Source organism: Lissotriton vulgaris, chromosome 6 (genome assembly GCF_964263255.1).
Source record: "Lissotriton vulgaris chromosome 6, aLisVul1.2, whole genome shotgun sequence".
NCBI classification, from domain to species: Eukaryota; Metazoa; Chordata; class Amphibia; order Caudata; family Salamandridae; genus Lissotriton; species Lissotriton vulgaris.
Window position 1 is genome coordinate 1,772,556,380 of NC_141694.1, and position 17,421 is coordinate 1,772,573,800.

The window sequence follows — 17,421 nt, forward strand, 5'->3', positions numbered from 1 at the left end:
CCTCCTTGGGGCTTTTATTTTAATAATGGAGGGAGGCTGCATGGACCCCCCTGATAGGCTTACTACAAGCCCCGGGGATCACCACCTCCACCGTGCAATACATTTAACAAATTGTGGGGGCCCCTACAGACCCCCTGGGCCCCAGGGGCTACCACCTCCATGGGGCCTACATAATATATAATACTGGGAGGGGGCACCGGGGCCCCCTCCTGGGCCATATGCAGCCACAACGACCACCTCCTGCCAGGGCCACCTCCTGCTGTTTTCTCTAATTTAGTGGGAGTCAAGTTTGACAGCTCCTGCCAAGTCATAGCAAACACTCCAGTTCCAGCAGGCGGGAGCCGTCAAAGTGCTTCTGCTCACTGGCAACAGAGGTTTCATCTCTTTCTCTGTCTGCAGACATGTTGGCAGGGAAAGAGATTAAACTAATTCTCCTACACACAGGGAGTTGCATTTCCAGCAGTTCTGTGTGTGCAATAGCAATGCCTGCTCCTGCAGGAGGCAGGAAGCCAGCAGGGACTGAGGGGGCCTTGAGGCTCCCCCTGTGGTCCCCATCCTGCTCACTGGGTGACCTGCTAGGGACCAGGACACCCAGGGATCCAGGGATACATGACTGGGCCCTGGGGGATGGGGTCCCTGGGGCCCGAATTGGCCTGGGGTGGGGGGCGGGGGGAAGGGTCTGAGCAGCTCTCCTCTTTATTTATTTATTTATTTGTGGTTTTGTATAGCGCTAGAATCACTCCGACAGGAGTATCTCTGCGCTTTTGACCGGTAAATCTGAGGACATACTGAGGGATGAAGTTAGATTTCATTTTTGAATAGGATAGTTTTTAATTGCTTGCGGAATGCTAGATGTTCTTTACATTGTCTTAAAGTCAGTGGTAATTTGTTCCACAGTTTTGGGCCCATAGTGGATAAAGCTCTACCTCCATGCCTGGCTTTTTTGACGTGGGGGACCTCAAGGAGGAGATTGGTGCTTGATCGGAGGGATCGTGCTGGCACATAAGGAACAAATTTCCGTTCAAGGTAGATGGGTCTCTGTCCGTTCAGACACTTGTGGATCAGGCAGCATATTTTAAATTTTGCCATTTGTCTGACTGGGAGCCAGTGCAATTGCTCAAGGAGGGGTTTGGAGGCAGTTCTTGGAGGGGCGTTCAGAACAAGGCGGGCTGCCGTGTTCTGAATAACCTGCAGTTTATCTAGCACTCCTTCGTTGGCGGATAGTAACAGACCGTTGCAATAATCTATCCGACTCAGGATAAGTGCTTGAACCAGGGTTTTCCTCACTGAGTTAGGCAGAAGAGGAAAGACTTTGCGAAGCAGGCCGATAGTATGGAAGCATATCCCTGATATATAGCTGGCATGCTGTTTTAGTGATAGGTCATGGTCGAGCCGAATACCCAAGTTCTTCACAATCTGCTTAGGTTCAGGGACAGCCCCCAGCTCTGAAGGCCACCAATTCGGAGTCCAAAGTATCTTAGCTTCCCCAAATAGCATGATCTCCGATTTGCTGACATTACATTGGAGATAGTTGGAGGACATCCAACGTGCCACTTCTTTCATGCCAGACGTGAAAGAGTTCCAAACCTCGGCGGAAAGAGATTTGAAGGGGAACAGGAGTTGTGTATCATCTGCGTAGGATACGGGGACAAAGCCATATCTACGCAACACTCCTGCCAGGGGTGCCACATAGATATTAAAAGAGCGTAGGGCTCAGGCATGAGCCCTGTGGCACCCCCTTAGAGATCTCAATTTCCGCCGAGCGATATGTACCCAAGGTGACTCTCTGGGTGCGGTCAGCTAGGAAACTCTTTAGCCACTCAAGGGCTTTGTTCTTAAGGCCAGCGTTCGACAACCGTTGAATTAAGATGGAATGAGACACGGTGTCGAACGCTGCCGATAGATCTAGTAGAACCAAGATGACTGATAGGCCCTTGTCCTGGTAGGCATGGAGATCATCAGTAACCGATAACAAAGTGGATTCGGTACTGTATTTGGGGCGGAATCCTGATTGGGATTCATCCAAGGCCTGTACTTGTTCAATATGTCTAGAAAGATGTCGATTGACATATTTTTCTATGACTTTCCCCAAGAAAGGTAGCAGGGAGATGGGTCTTAAATTTGTCAGGTCAGACCATGGTAAGGCGGTGTTTTTTCTTATAGGTCTGACGAGAGCTCGCTTCAATTCCTTGGGGACAGTGCCTGAGATGAGTGAAAGATTCACTAATTCTTTGATCAGTGGACTAAGTTGTTCATCCAAAGTGGGTATTAGTCTAGCCGGGATAGCATCCTCTGGACTACCACTTTTAATCTGTTTTATAAGACTCGATATTTCTTGAATTGAGACAGGGGGAAAGGTGTCCAAGGATTGTGAGACCGGTATAGAGTCAGTGAGAATAGGTAGAGGGGTCATAGAGGTTGTTGTTAAAGCCTGATTGGTACATAAAATTTTATCATAAATTTTATCAATTTTGTTAGTGAAGAAACGTGAGATCTCATCACACAGCTGCTGGGATGAAGTATCAGGAGCTTCACATGCTGTCGGTTTAGCAAAAGTCTGTATTCTTTGAAAGAGAACTCGAGGGGAGTTTCCAGCTTCCTGTATCTGAGTAGCAATATGTGCTTTTCGCGCACAACGTATTGCTTTATGGTAGGAGGATAGTGCACTCCAATATTTTTCTTTATCCTCTAAGAGGTGGGATGTTCTCCATCTTTTTTCTAATTTCCTGGCTCCTTGTTTAAGAGTTCTCAGTTTGTCAGAGAACCAGACTTCTTGCTTTCTGATTGGCCTGGATTTAAAAAGCTTTAATGGAGCAATTTTGTCTATAGTTTTCCCGGTTTCATCTTCAAATTTCTTGAGAGCTGCTTCAATGTCATCTGTATGTCGTAGGGCAGGAAGGTTAAAATTATCTTTAAAAGTAGAGTTAGTGACTCTTCAATTGAGTTAAGGCCAGGCCCTGAGGGTTGAGTTCTCTGGGGCCATATGTGTCCAGGGATGGGCCCCCCTCTGATTTTAACGAAAGTATTTGGCCCTGGGGAGGGGGTGGTCCCCAGGGCCTAGGGGGGGGTCCTTGCACCTCGAATCATTTTTAAGTTAGCTCCGGGGTGGTGGTGGTCACTGGGCCATGTGGCCCCTCCTTCTTTGCTTTAAATAAAGCCCAGTGAAGGTGGTGGTCCCTGGGCCTCTTGGAGCTCAATGGAGATGGGTCCCCGTGGCCCCCCTCCTTAATATAAGTAAAGCCCTAGGAGGGGGTGTTCCCTGGGGCTTATAAGAGGCAAAACAGAGGGCAGAAAAGCAAGCAGAAAATGCAAAACAGAGGGCAGAAAACAAGCATCAAAGACAAATCAATGGGCAGACAAATGAGCGGAAAATGCAAAACAGAGAGCAGAAAAGGCAAAAGAGGGGAGAAAAACAAGCAGAAAAGGCAAAGCAGAGCAAAAGAGTGCAAAACAGACGGCAGAAAAACAAGCAGAAAAGGGTAAATGGAGGGCAGAAAATCACAAAAAATTGCAGAAAAGGCAAAAAAGGGTAGAAAAACGAGTAGGAAAGGCAATACAGAGTCGAAGGGGGCAACACAGAGGGAAGAAAAACTAATAGGATAGGCAAAACAGGGTGGAAAAACAAGCAGAGAAGGCAACACTGAGCAGAAGAGGGCAAAGCAGAGAAACCTCAGACACACCCACACACAGATCGATTCAGAGACTCACACATCCACTCACATACCCAATGAGACACTCATATACCCACTCACAAACCCACTCAGAGACTTATGCATCCACTCAGAGACCCACCGAAACCCTCACACAGCCACTTACACTCTTGAACTCACTCACAGACCCACTCAGATACTCATGTACTCACTCACTCACACACCCACTCAGGCACACACCCACTCACAGGCTCACTTAGAGACTCATGCACTACTTACATACAAACTCAGGCACTCACTCAAAGACTGACTCAGACACTCTGTTAACCACTCACAGACCCACTCAGAAACTCACACATCCACTCAGACAAACACTCAGATACTGACACCCCACTCACAGACCCACTCAAACTCACACACCCACTCTGACTCACACACCAACTCACAGACTACAAGAGACACGTATACACCCACCCACAAACCCACTTAGACACTCACAGAGCCACTCAAACACTCATGCTATCACTCACAGGCTGAATCACACACACATGGAGGCACTCGCAAACCCACTCAGAGACTCTCACACCCACTCACTGACACACTCAGACACTCATGCACCCACTCATACACCCATTCAGACACTCACGCACTCACTCACAGACCCACTCAGACACTCACGCACCCACTCACACACTCAATGAGACACTTATGCAGCCACTCCCAATCCTACTTACACACCCATTGAGACACTCACACACTCATTCCCACACCCACTGAGACACTCATGCACTCACTCACATACTTACTCTCAAAGGTTACAAGTTACAGATAGGAAATAACATTTTAAAACCTTAGAAATTCACTGAAAAAGACATAGTTAGGAAATAGAATTTAAAAAACATTCGAAATTCACTGAAAAAAAGTAAAGTTACAGGGACGTTATACTTAGGGTCAAATTTCACTTGTACAAACCCATGGAAATTCAGCAGTTATAGTTATCAGAGCTAACTATAATTTTCTCCCCCGCAATGCACTGTCTTCGACTCCACATATTACATCACTCATGACATGGTCAGTGACATCACTGATGACATCATCCACAGAACCACTCACACACCTACTCACTCCCCCATAGAACCTCTCATACACCCAATTCCACTCCCACACAAACTATCTCAAACTCATACACATGTTCATACTAGTACTCACACAACCAATCACTCATCCGCAGAGCCACTCACACATCCACTCACTCATACTGCCACACACACACCAACTAGCTCACCCATACAGCCACTTACACACCCAGTCATACAGATATAGACACTTAAACACCCACTCATACACCCTTACAGCCATTCATACAACTACTCAATCACCCATACAGAAACTCACACAGCCACTCACTCACCCTTACAGGTACTCACACACAGACACACTCGCCCATGCACCCACTCGCACTGCCACTCACTTACCCATACAACCACTCACAACTGTAGCTTAGTATATATCTTTAAGTTTTATAAAGTCTACCAAACACTCATGAGATGATGTCTTCAGTGATGTCACTGACCATGTCATGAGAAAATCCTATCGCTTTCTGAAAGTGGAGCATGCCTGTTTCCCTTTCCACTGTCAAGTGAGCAGGAAAACACACACATTGCTGTGAGATCCAGGGAGCTGTATTTTAGCAGCTCCCTGGGTCTTAAAGCAGTTCCGGCTCCTACAAGAGGTGGGGAGCGGAATGGGTCTGTGGGGGCCTTTAGGCTCCTCCCCCATCCCCAACATTGAAAATGTGGGTACCCTGAGTGTACCTGGTTACCCACACTCAGCAGAGGTGCATCCATTGGGGCAGTGGCGCATTGCCCCCTTCAGGAAACCACCATGAGCCACCACCCCTGCTGACAAGGCAGCTCAGGGACAGGAGAATTAGAGAATGTGGCCAACCATTGTGTGGCCTTATTGTGAAGCTACAAAGTGATTGGCTATGTTTCTGTGTCCGGTGCTTGAGGCAATGCTTGTGCACAGCACCAGTGACGGCACTGTTCAGAAGGCGATCAGAAGAGTTCTATGATCATCTCCAGCTTGCGAGCACGTTTGTTTGCCCGTTTGACCTTTTTTCTCCTGGACTCTGAATAACTAAACAACTTCAACTCCATTGTGGCAGAGCTAATGGTAAAAACTCAATTTGTTTTTCAAAGTGATCATTTTAAAAGTTAGGTAGTGAGTTGAAGGATAAGCATGGGAGAATTTTGCGAATCTCGCGTTCGCGAATTTTGCGGATTTGCGAACTTGCAATCCGCAAAATCCGCGAATTCTCGCGAATTTGCAGATTTTTTTTTTGTGTTCGCGCGGGTTTCTGCCAGTTCGCGAGGGTTTTGTACAATTTCGCAAAACGCGAACTTACCTGTCGGGTCGCAAGTTTCGCGAACTTGTTGTTTCTACGTGTCCAGCCTGTTTGGGACACTCTTCTTCATCACTGCCACTCTCTGTCACCACTGCCACTCTCTGACTACTCATGCCACCCTCTGGCCCACCCATGCCACCCTCTGTTTCATCACAGCACCCTCTGGTTGTCCAGTCAGTGCACATTATTGTGGCAACGCAAGCACACCTTCCCTGCCTCAAGTGACCTGAATTAATTTGGGGCTGATTAATGTGTCACAGAATATTTTTTTAGCTGGCACCTGCTTCCTTAGTGCTTCCTGATTAGTGATCTTTTGCACTTGCTAAGTGCTTTCATTGTTGCAAAATTAGTTACAACACCTGCCCTGCCCCAACTGACAATAATGAATTAGGGGCTGATTAATGGATTTGAACTTCCAGCCTGGCTCCTGCTTGTCTCCCTTAGCTGTAATTCAGGACCTTTGTGGCATATGTGTAACTATTCTGAGGTTCAGAGCAGGGTCACATAATAGTTGCAACTGGCAACTGAACTCTGGAGGGGCCCCTCAGGAAGCACTACAGGAAATGGCTACTAATGATGAGCCTGAACTTTTGAACCTGGTAAGTAGTTTCAGTTTTGCTAAGATCGTATTTCTGCAATTTTGCGCTTATTCGCGGGGCGCAAAGTTGTACTGGGATGCCGCGAACTCACGCGAACAGTGCGAGCAAGCCATAAAATCCGCTGCTCGCGGATTTGCGGATTTTGCGGGAGATTCGCGAATCTCGCGGATTGCGAATTTACCGAAAATCCGCAAAATCCGCGAGCGAAACGGATTTTCCGCCCATGCTTATTGAAGGAGCCTTGATTTTACCATGCTTTTTAGCCCATGTGTGTCCTGCCCTTTAATGTTGCAGTGGTGTGTTGTCTGTGGCTGATTTAGATTTGCTGGGTGAGTTACTTGTGGCCTAACACAGCAACCCATACATTAACCTTTAACCTCCCTGCTTTCCTTACCCACTTGTTCTTCCGTACAGATTCTTAACCAGCAATCGAGTGCTGAGAAAAAACAAGCATTTGCAATGCAATTGGTCTCGCCTTTGGGACCTAATATGTATTTAGCTATGTAGCACATTAGCCTGGGTGCTGAAACAGCTACTGTTCCTAAACATGGAGGGAAAGTAAGCACCAAACTGCGTGACATGCCAGGTATGGGAATACATGAAGGGAAATATTGTCTTTCAGCTGGAAATGGCATTGTCCAAAGCTCTATTTTTAATATGAAATCAGGGTTTTCGGTGATCATATCACTGAAAATACAAGATTTGAAAACAATATTATTGTGTACAGGTGCTCTTGGAAAACAATTTCTTTGGACTGGAATCTAGAGAATGCTAAAGTGATTCTGGTATTTTACTGACCTTTGCTGGTCGTTTTCTATCAAGAAAGTTAAATGGAGCCAGTTGCTAGAAATTTTGTTTTAAAGAAAGTCCCTCGGCAGAAAGCTATTCTGGTATTTTACTGACCTCTACTGGTCGTTTTCTATCAAGACAGTTAAATAGAGGCGGTTGAACAGAAAAAAAAGTCCCTAAGTGGAAGCAGACAAATCCTAGGGCTGATCTCCAGAGCCCACAAAGTACATACGTATATAGGTATATACTAAAGTATATACAAAAGGTCTCGAATTCTCGACCTAAAGAGCCTGTGTATGTCACATTGCTATGCATTGCTCCCTATCGACACCAGGTTGGGATGCTAGCCTTAGTTCTGCCCTCACCGCCACTCCACATACAAGAAATATTTCCCCATGCACATATAATAAGTAGGTTTGAAGCAGTTACCTTTCAAACGCTTCTTCAGAACTTTAGCTGCAGAAAAAGAAAGTGAGCCAGAGCAGCTTTAAATTGGTATTGTGCCAGCTTGGATGTCCTGCATCTAATTAATTCTGATTTGAACCTCTACACAAAAAGCTCCATCCCAAGTCCACCTGCATAATAAACCCCCTTTGTTAAAATCTATCGTAGTTGACTGAAATGCATCTCGAAATAATCACTTTATACTCTCCTCTGGTCACCAGTCACAACTGCCCACAGTACAGGCCGGGCCCCGGAGGATGATACCCCAGGGACGAAATTGGCTTGGGATGGGAGCTACTTGGCCCCACTCCCTCGTTTAAAAAAAAAAAAATGTAAGTGGCAGGCCCAGGGAGATGGGTTCCCGGAGGACAAATTCAGCCTGAGGGGGGCTTTGCAGGTCTCCGTTTAAAAAAAAAAATGTTTTAAAAGGGGCAGCCCCCGGGCCTAAAATGGTCCAGGGAAGGAGAACCAAGTGGCAACCCCTCCTACAAAACTGAAAAAATAAATAGATAAATCCTGGCAACTTTCCTGCGGCCCCTCCCCCTTGTGTTGCTGGTTGGGGAATGCAGTCCTCTTGGCTGCTGAGAGTCCTTAGGGGCCAACAAGACCTCCTGTTACCTCCAGTAAGCCCCACACAGTAGGATTGCTGAAAAGTGGTCGGAGGCCACTCCCCCTTTCTCGTGTGTGAATATCACAATTTAGGAACGATGAAAATACATGTGGACCTAAACATGAATTATCAACAAGGTGTACATGCAACCTCAGTTGAATGGTATAAAAACTATTTTTATTTATATTATTTGCATAGATAAATTAAGCTGAATATACAAAAAGAGAATACAACATTTCAGTCCTCTATGTTTGCACTGGGTTCAAACAGTCATATTACAGAAATTATATTCTTATAGTGACCAAAGATTAGACAGTATCAATCATGGATATATGAAGACCTGTTTACAGAAGTTCAATTTACATCAGGAATATACAGACAAATTGATCATATCACTTATACAGAGGACAATCATTTCTGGCATGGCTCTTGAAAATCTGTGTCCTACGCGCGTTTCGGCTGTGTGCCTTCATCAGGAAGCCATGTACATAATAAATGAAACCTAAAAAGGAGGGTGTATGTACAGACAAACCGTCAATGAAAATTTAAAAAGGCGGTCCTATTACATTATTAATTACCACAAAAGTGGAGATAATTATGAACTTATTCCAGGAAGACAAAAAAAGAGATTAAAGCCACTAATTGCAAACTACATATCATTCAGTTGAACTTAACATTGTACTATATGTGCTAAGTATCCTTCACCACGTGATTAGGAGCGACTGCAGTGTCAAAAACACCTTGGGTGCAGAATAGAATAGAAAAGGGATGTCCCAAACAGAAAACGGAGGTACTAAGTTGGAAATCACAGCAAAATGTTGACATAAAGGGTAGGAAAAATTATAAAAGGAGAGATAGAAAATATAATTGCCCCAAAAGCTGAATATCTTACAGGGATACTTAAGTAAGTTATTCATGAAGACAAGCATGGGTAAAGTTACCTCATGGAGTCCCACAGGTTTTTAAACTGAGGGTGATATGGGGCTTGAAGCCGGGTAGATGAATCTGTAGAGAAACAGAAGAACCTAAAATGATTGAAACAGAAGAGAACTATACCAGTACGGGAGATGTGGAAGTAAAAGGATAATAGCCAGGCAGGATACATTACCTATCGTAAGGGTGAACCCAACGTTTAAATGAAGCCTAGATGGGACGGAAAAATGATGTCCAGGTTGGATGCTCCAAAAATGTAATATGCTATTACAAGGCGAGTGATGAATATTTCTTTTTGTGAATTTAAATATGTATGGCACTCTCATATAAGAAAACAAGTTACTTACCTGTAACTTCAGTTATCCAGTATTGGTATCTTTCATAGATTCACATGCCTGAATCATTCCCCGTCGTCGAGGCGGGAGTCCCACGGTAAATAAAAAAGCAGTGCCAAAAGCACTTTGCAGTAGTAGGCCCTAGAAAAAAGGCCTGAGGCCTATATTATAGTAGCCTATCTACCTCATTATGCTAAAAGACCCAAAGTCTTTGCTCCAACCAATCAGCTCACAGCACCCTCTAGAACCTTCCCTGCAGAGCCAGCTCTCCTCAGATTTTCGTAGCACAAGTGGGAACAAGTATCCCAAACTTAGAGAACTGACTCTCCGGGGAGGAGGGTGGGTTGCATGTGAATCTATGAAAGATACCAATACTGGATAACTGAAGTTACAGGTAAGTAACTTGTTTTCTTATCCAGTATTGGGGTATCTTTCATAGATTCACATGCCTGAATCAGAATAGCAAGCAGTAAGCCAGGCAAAGTCGGTTGCGGATGGTGGGAGACTTATTGCAGTGCACCCCCATGAATGTATCGTCAACAACCAACAAACGCTTAGAGATTGAACTATTACTACATCATGTTCAAGTTCAACATTGACATTACGCATTTTCTTTCTGGAAAGAAATCTTAGGCATCATACAACAAAAACACAACATGTTAAATGCTTCCATATATATAAATACAATCTAATAAATGCATGTATTTTATATGAAATAAGCGAACATCAGTACCTGAACATACTCCTTATGGAAACAGGTGACGTAAAACAGCTTGACCTACTGCCGCATCATCCTGATTTGCTGATTGTAGGCAGTAGTGTCTTGTAAACGTGTGGACATTCTTCCATGTCGCAGCACGGCAAATGTTCTCAAGCGTCACTCCTGCAAATAAAGCCGCAGACGCTGCTACAGCTCTTGTGGAGTGAGATCGAACAGACCTTGTCAATGGTCGATTAGCCTTGACGTGGCAGAATTGAATCGCGGATGCGATCCATCTTGAAATTGTGGCTTTAGTGACCGCTTTACCCAAAGTATTTTGACCATAAGCCACAAACAGTTGATCTGATCTTCTCAAAGTCTTGGTTCTCTGAAGATAGAATTTTAAGCATCGCTTGATGTCTAAAGAATGCAATGTCTTTTCAGCCGGGGTTGACGGGTTTGGAAAGAAAACTTTCAGCTTGACAGGTTCATTTAAATGAAACTGGGAAGGCACTTTCGGTATGAATGTTGGATTTGTTCGTAAAGTGACATAGTCCTGGGAGAAATGCAAAAAGGGCTCCTTTATAGTGAAAGCTTGAATTTCTCCCACTCTTCTTGCGGAAGTTAGCGCCAATAATAAAGCAACCTTTGCTTCCATGTTAAGAACTTTAGGTCGGCTCTATGGATAGGCTCGAACGGATGTTTCATCAGTTGTGATAGAACCGTGTTGAGCTCCCATTCCGGTGGTGAGGGCTTGACTGGTGGATAAGCCCGGAACAGACCTCTCATAAATTGCTTGATTAGCGATGAAGAGCAGAGTGACTGAGAATTGGTCCTCTTTCTGTACCTGGATAAGGCCGCTAAGTGGACCTTTATTGATGAAAAAGAAAGGCCAGACTGCGCTAAGTGTAACAAATAGGGCAATATCTTTTCTGCCGGTGCCTCTATAGGGTGCAAAGCACTAGAGATGCACCATGCGCAAAAACGCTTCCACTTGAGACGATAAGTTTTTAATGTACTCTGGGCTCTTGCCTTCTCTAGAATGTCCCGGCATTCCTGAGGAATTTGAAGATGCTCAAATTCTAAGAAGTTAGGAGCCATGCGTGCAATTTCAGTGATTGAGGATCTGGGTGAAGTACTTGACCCTCGTTGCGTGACAGTAGCTTCGGAATTACCCGCAGCTTGATCGGTGGCTCCTGAGAAAGTAGCATGAGCTCCTGAAACCAATACTGGCGAGGCCACTTGGGAGCAATGAGGAGAAGGCGAATACTCTCCACTTTCATTTCATTTTGCGCACCACTCGTGGAATCAGAGGGATCGGAGGAAAAGCGTATGCATATGTCCCTGACCATCGCATTGAAAGGGCATTCCCCCTTGATCCCTGTTGAGGATATCTGCTGGCGTAGTACCGGCATTTCTTGTTCTGTTGGGTCGCAAATAGGTCCAACCTGGGTTTGCCCCATCTCTGAAACACATAGTTCAACTGGCCGTTGTCCAGTTCCCACTCGTGGCACTCTGACAAAGTTCTGCTCAGTTTGTCTGCCAAGGTGTTGTAGAGGCCTCTGACATGCTCCACTTTGAGGGTTATGTTGTGAACTGTTAACCATTTCCATAGCTCTTGGGCTTGTTTGGATAGTGTTGCCGATCTCGTTCCCCCCTGCTTGTTGATATAAAACATGCTTGTGGTGTTGTCCGTTCTGACTAAGACCGAGGATCCCACTATCCTGGGGAGGAACGCTTGAAGAGACAGACAAATGGCTTTCAGCTCTAGGCTGTTGATGTGGCATCTCTTGTCTTGCTGAGACCATCTTCCCTGCACTTGCAGTTCCTGGAGGTGACCACCCCAACCCTCCATGGACGCATCCGTTGTCAGAATAAAATCCGGAGGATTCTGCAAGAATGAAAGCCCCTGTTCCAGATTGCTGATCTGAGATCACCATTGGAGTGCGTGCACCATCCTGTTGGTGACTGTGATGGTGTCCTCGAATGAACCTGTCGCTTGATGCCATTGACAGTTTAGCTCCTCTTGCAGTGGCCGCATCTTTAGACGCGCCAATGGAATGAGGTTGATGGCTGAAGAACACATCCCCAGAAGTGATGCATATAGGCGAACTGAAAGTGACTTTCTTCTTGCCAGTTTTCTGGCCAGCGCTTGCAGACGGAGTTGTCTCTCTCGAGATAAGGATGCCTTGCATTCCACCGTGTCCAAGCAAGCTCCTAGGAACAACAGGCTTTGTCTTGCATTTGGGATTTGGTCTCGTTGACTGTGAGGCCTAGCGATGCGAAGAGATTGCGGCATGCCGTAATGTCGGCTCTCACTTTGTCTTCTGATGGACCTTTGACTAGCCAGTCGTCCAAATACGGGAATACCTGCACTTTTGCTGCCCGGAGAGCTGCTGCCACAGGGGCCAGGCACTTCGTGAAGATTCTTGGGGCCGACTTGAGGCCAAATGGGAGAACTTTGAATTGATAATGGGCGCCGGCCACAGTGAAACGGAGGTACCTCCGATGGTTTGGGTGGATTGGGATGTGGAAGTATGCGTCTTCCATGTCCAAGGAAGCCATGTAATCTCCCTCGTTGAGGCAACTGAGAATGTCCGAGAGGGTGACCATTCGAAATCCCTGCTTCTTGAGATATTTGTTCAGATTGCGCAGGTCTAGGATCGGTCGCCATTCCCCTGTTTTCTTTTTTATGAGGAAAAAACGGGAATAGAAACCTGTCCCTCTCTGATGGAATGGAACCTTCTCTACTGCGTTCTTGAGTAGCATAGCTTGCACCTCCTTGAACAATAAGTGAAGACGAGGGGGAGGGGGACCCCTGGGCGGAGTTGGTGGGGGTTTGGTGATGAACTCTAAGGTGTGACCATGACGGATCAAGTCTAGCACCCACCGATCCGATGTTATATTCTGCCATTGTTGTTGGTAAGAAGATATTTTCGCGCCCACGGGAAGGTAAGGGATTGGAGGTGGCGCCCAATTGCTCTCACTGTTTCTTGTGGCTGTCTCGTCCTTGGTTGTTTGCGCGCCTTCTTCCTCCTTGACGAGAGAAACCAGCCGATCCAGATTGTCTGTAAGAGGACTGGTAGTTTTGACGGTATTGTGGTTGATACTGTCTGCCTTGCTGGTAATAACTTCCTCTGGAAGAATAACCTCGTCCTCTAGCTCCTCTGAATGAAGCTCTTCTATATTGCAAGGATCCTAGCGACTTTGCAGTATCCGTGTCGGTTTTAATCGTCTGGAGAGCCTCATCGACATGTTTCCCAAAGAGAGACTCTCCGTCATAAGCCATGTCCAGTATCTTCAACTGAACCTCAGGTCGAAACGTAGTGGCTTTTAACCACCCCTGACGTCTCAGGACAGCTGCCCCAGCCAACTGCCTGAAATTCGTATTCGCCATGTCTAGAGCGCAGTCGATGGATTCTTCCGCAGCCCGCTCTCCTTCCATTAAAACTTTCCTTGCTTCTTGTCTTGAGTCCTCTGGCAATAGCTCTATGAATCTAGCCATCTCCGACCACATCTGGCGATCGTAGCGTCCAATAATCGCCATTGAATTTGCTATCCTGATGGATGCTGCAGCCATAGTGGAAAACTTCTTTCCAATAAGGTCTAATCGTCGCCCCTCTTTATCTGGTGGAGTAGAAATAGGGGTAGCTGGGTTCTTTGACCTTTGCTGCGCCGCCTGAGAGATTACCGAATCCGGGCGTGGATGGCCAATAAGGCACGCCGGACTAGAGAGCGGAGCACAATATTTCTTTTCTATTCTAGGTAACACAGCAGGCACGGATGCAGGGTTTTTCATTATCTTTATGCCCTCCTTCCAAATAAAATCAATCATGGGAATGGCTCTAGATATTCTCCTTGTTTCCTCTTTAAAGTCATGGAGAAAACATTCCGTTTGCTCCACTGTAACCGGGAACTTAAACCTGGTTGATGCCCTCTGCATCAAGTTGTGAAAACCACCTACATCTTCAGGCGGTGAATCTGAAGGTTGTGGAGTTGGAGGGGACGGCATGGGTATAACATACTCGTCCCATGGGTCCGATGAAGGTATGTTAGGCAACTCTCCATCCTCTACCTCCTCTTCTGATGATGCATCCGGAGTTTGTGGAGGCAAGACCGGTTGCGGAGTTTCTACAACTGGAGAGACCGGTGGCTGCCGAGGAGGAGCTACCGTATCAGATTGAGGTACTTGCGGAGGAAAACGCTGTTTGTAGGTTTAGTAGTAGCCCTATATCTAACCGTACAATGGACGCACGAGTTCCTATCAGTCACTCCTATGGCAGGCCTTGACAATCCTGAAGGCAGAGTGCGTGGGCTCGTGTGAACTAGGCTCTGGCCCGAGCCGAGCCCGGTTGCAGCTTGCGGGACAAAGACCCAATGGCTGTTCCATGATAACGCGTACCACATCGGTAACTTCGGTGTCGCGTTATCAAGACATGTCGAGTAAGGTGTCATACGAATCGGGATGCTGCCCCCTCGCCAATTCTGGCGACGAGGTTAGCATTCCGCCCTTCTAGAGGGACACGACATGTACGGAACTGTGAACCCCGGTAAAAGTTAACTAAAGCCTCAGCTCCACAAAATGGATGCTGCCACCACAGACACGAGTCTGACCTCCTGCTGCTGGGAGTCCTTCCAGCGAGGAGCGCTTGGACAAAGGGTTTCCTGTCGAGGGCGGTGTTCGCACCGTCCCAGACAGGGTTTGTGTATTCTGGGTAGGTAGGGCTTTTGCGAGAAGGTGACTGCGGAGTGGCACCCCGGTGCTCACTACGCATCTGCCGGTTAGAACCAGTTCCAGGGGCGCCAGCCCTGGCCTGGGGAAAGTCCGGCAGGGGAGAGGGGTGTAACTACCCCCCTTCCTGGTCCCACCCTTAGGGCAGGACCTAGTCATGTACCCACCCCTTTCTTTAGGATAAAGACCGGAGCGGGGACCCTTCCAAATTAGATCATCTTTGAATCAAGAACTACTTTCTACGAAAGGACATTCGAGACTCTTCTCAATATTTCTCCCTTGTGACTAAGGAGTAGTCACCCTGCATCAGCGGGCACCATCTAAGAACTCTGCGGTTTGCTGTAAGTCCTTCCTCAAGGAATCCGACGGCCCAGCTCGACGAGAACCGGCTTCCCTGGCACCTCTGACCTCTACCCACGTCATCCGCTCAGCTGTGATCTGTGGGTGCGACGAGACCTCGAGGGACCGGCCATCATCAAAACCTGCACGCTCTTAACCAGCACGACCATCGAAGCAATTCCCTGGTGAGTGCTCTGGGGTCCGAGAAGCCCCGACCCTGAGCCGCTCCAGCACCGAAGTGCAGTCTCCCAGCATCTCCACGATCTGCGTGGGGCCCCTCTGCTCGCTGCTCAGCACGTTGTCTGGTCACTAGCCGCTGGCTTGTGCCCTTCTGTGACGACATCCGACAATCAACGCTGCTGGTCTGGTTGCTCCAGACCGGCCCTTGCTCCCCTTTTCCGAGAGGAGCACCCCGGACCCTCCTGGTCCATTCAAGACGTCATCTTAGGCCTACCACGTGGCCCTGAGATCTGCCAAGGCTTGTTGCCCCAATCCTGGGCCCAGCGACGCCGACAGCATCATCCTTCGTGGGACAGCTCGCACCTCCATCCTGGTCGCCGACAACGCCTCCTGGTCCATGAGACTGCAGAGCCTAGCGTCGCCCACTCACCTAGTCGAGGTGACGGCCAACCGGTGCCCTCCTGGTACCCTCTGACTACTGGCTAGTAGTACGAACTTGGTCCCCTCTGCTTTCAGGTATCAACGATCTCTGATCCAGGCTTGGATCTCTACGAACTATTCATCACTGGTCGCCGGCCAGCAACTCCTTTTCTTCCAGCTCCTGGCTCGTCAGCGAAGACCCCGACGCCTGTAAGACTTGTGCAGCCGCAGCCCACGTGGCTAGGTAACTCGGCATTTCGGTGCCTGCATAGCCTCTTTACTCTAGGGTCCTGAGTCCCTCGCTTCCGACTTGCCTTATCGGGTCCGCCCGAGACCTCTAAACTTTCCGTGTCCTCGGACACTTGTTTTAATTGTGCACTTGAAGTATTTTCCTAAGAGATTTGGTTTGTGCTTAGTACCCTGTCCTCATAAAGAGTACAGGGCTGTTGTGAATCTTAATAAATATCCTGTTTATTTTCATAACACTTGTGTGGTGTCCTTTCACTTGGTGTTCAAGGGGTACATGTGTGGTAAACAGCTGGCTTAACACGCCCTCTCGAGTCTTTAGCCTTAGACTGCTCGTATCCACGCTACTAGGATAGCTGGTCTTTAGGTTGACTTACAACCAATCATCATAAGGGTCGTTTGGAACGATACATAGCGGTCGCTAGAATAGCGAACGCTGCATATCGGGCCAACTTCTCACATTGGTGGGCAGCGGTTGGGATTTGAGCTTGCTGTTGTTTTACCACACGTATCCTAAGAATATCTTGTTGAAAGATCGCATAAGTACTGTTAGTACATATAACTAAAGCTTAGAATACTCTGAGTTCTACTGAACCAGCTGTTGCAGCTCCTCAAGGCTTAGCACACCTTGGCTGCAACTCTTAGCAAGGGAACAGTAGGTAAACACATAGTGTAGGTAGGTGCATCACTTACACCACACTAGAAACAGTATGTCGGACAAAGGAGGAAACTCTGAGTCTCCCCTTGTGTCAGTTGACCCTCCACAGGTCATCCCTTCAAGATATACTGTGCTGAGCTTCAAGGAGTTAAGACAAGTGTGTCACTCCAGGAAGATCAAGCAGGGGTCTAACCCCACAACGTCCTTTCTGATTGGTCTCTTGGAGACTTATGATGCCAGAAAAGCTGAGACCCTTCCCAGCTCTTCTAATCCAGAAGGAGACATGCCTCCCCTTGAGGGAACCAGAGACGATCCTGACCTCATCCACCTCTCAACTGAGACTGAAGATGTAGAGGACGATGAGAATGAGGATCCCTCT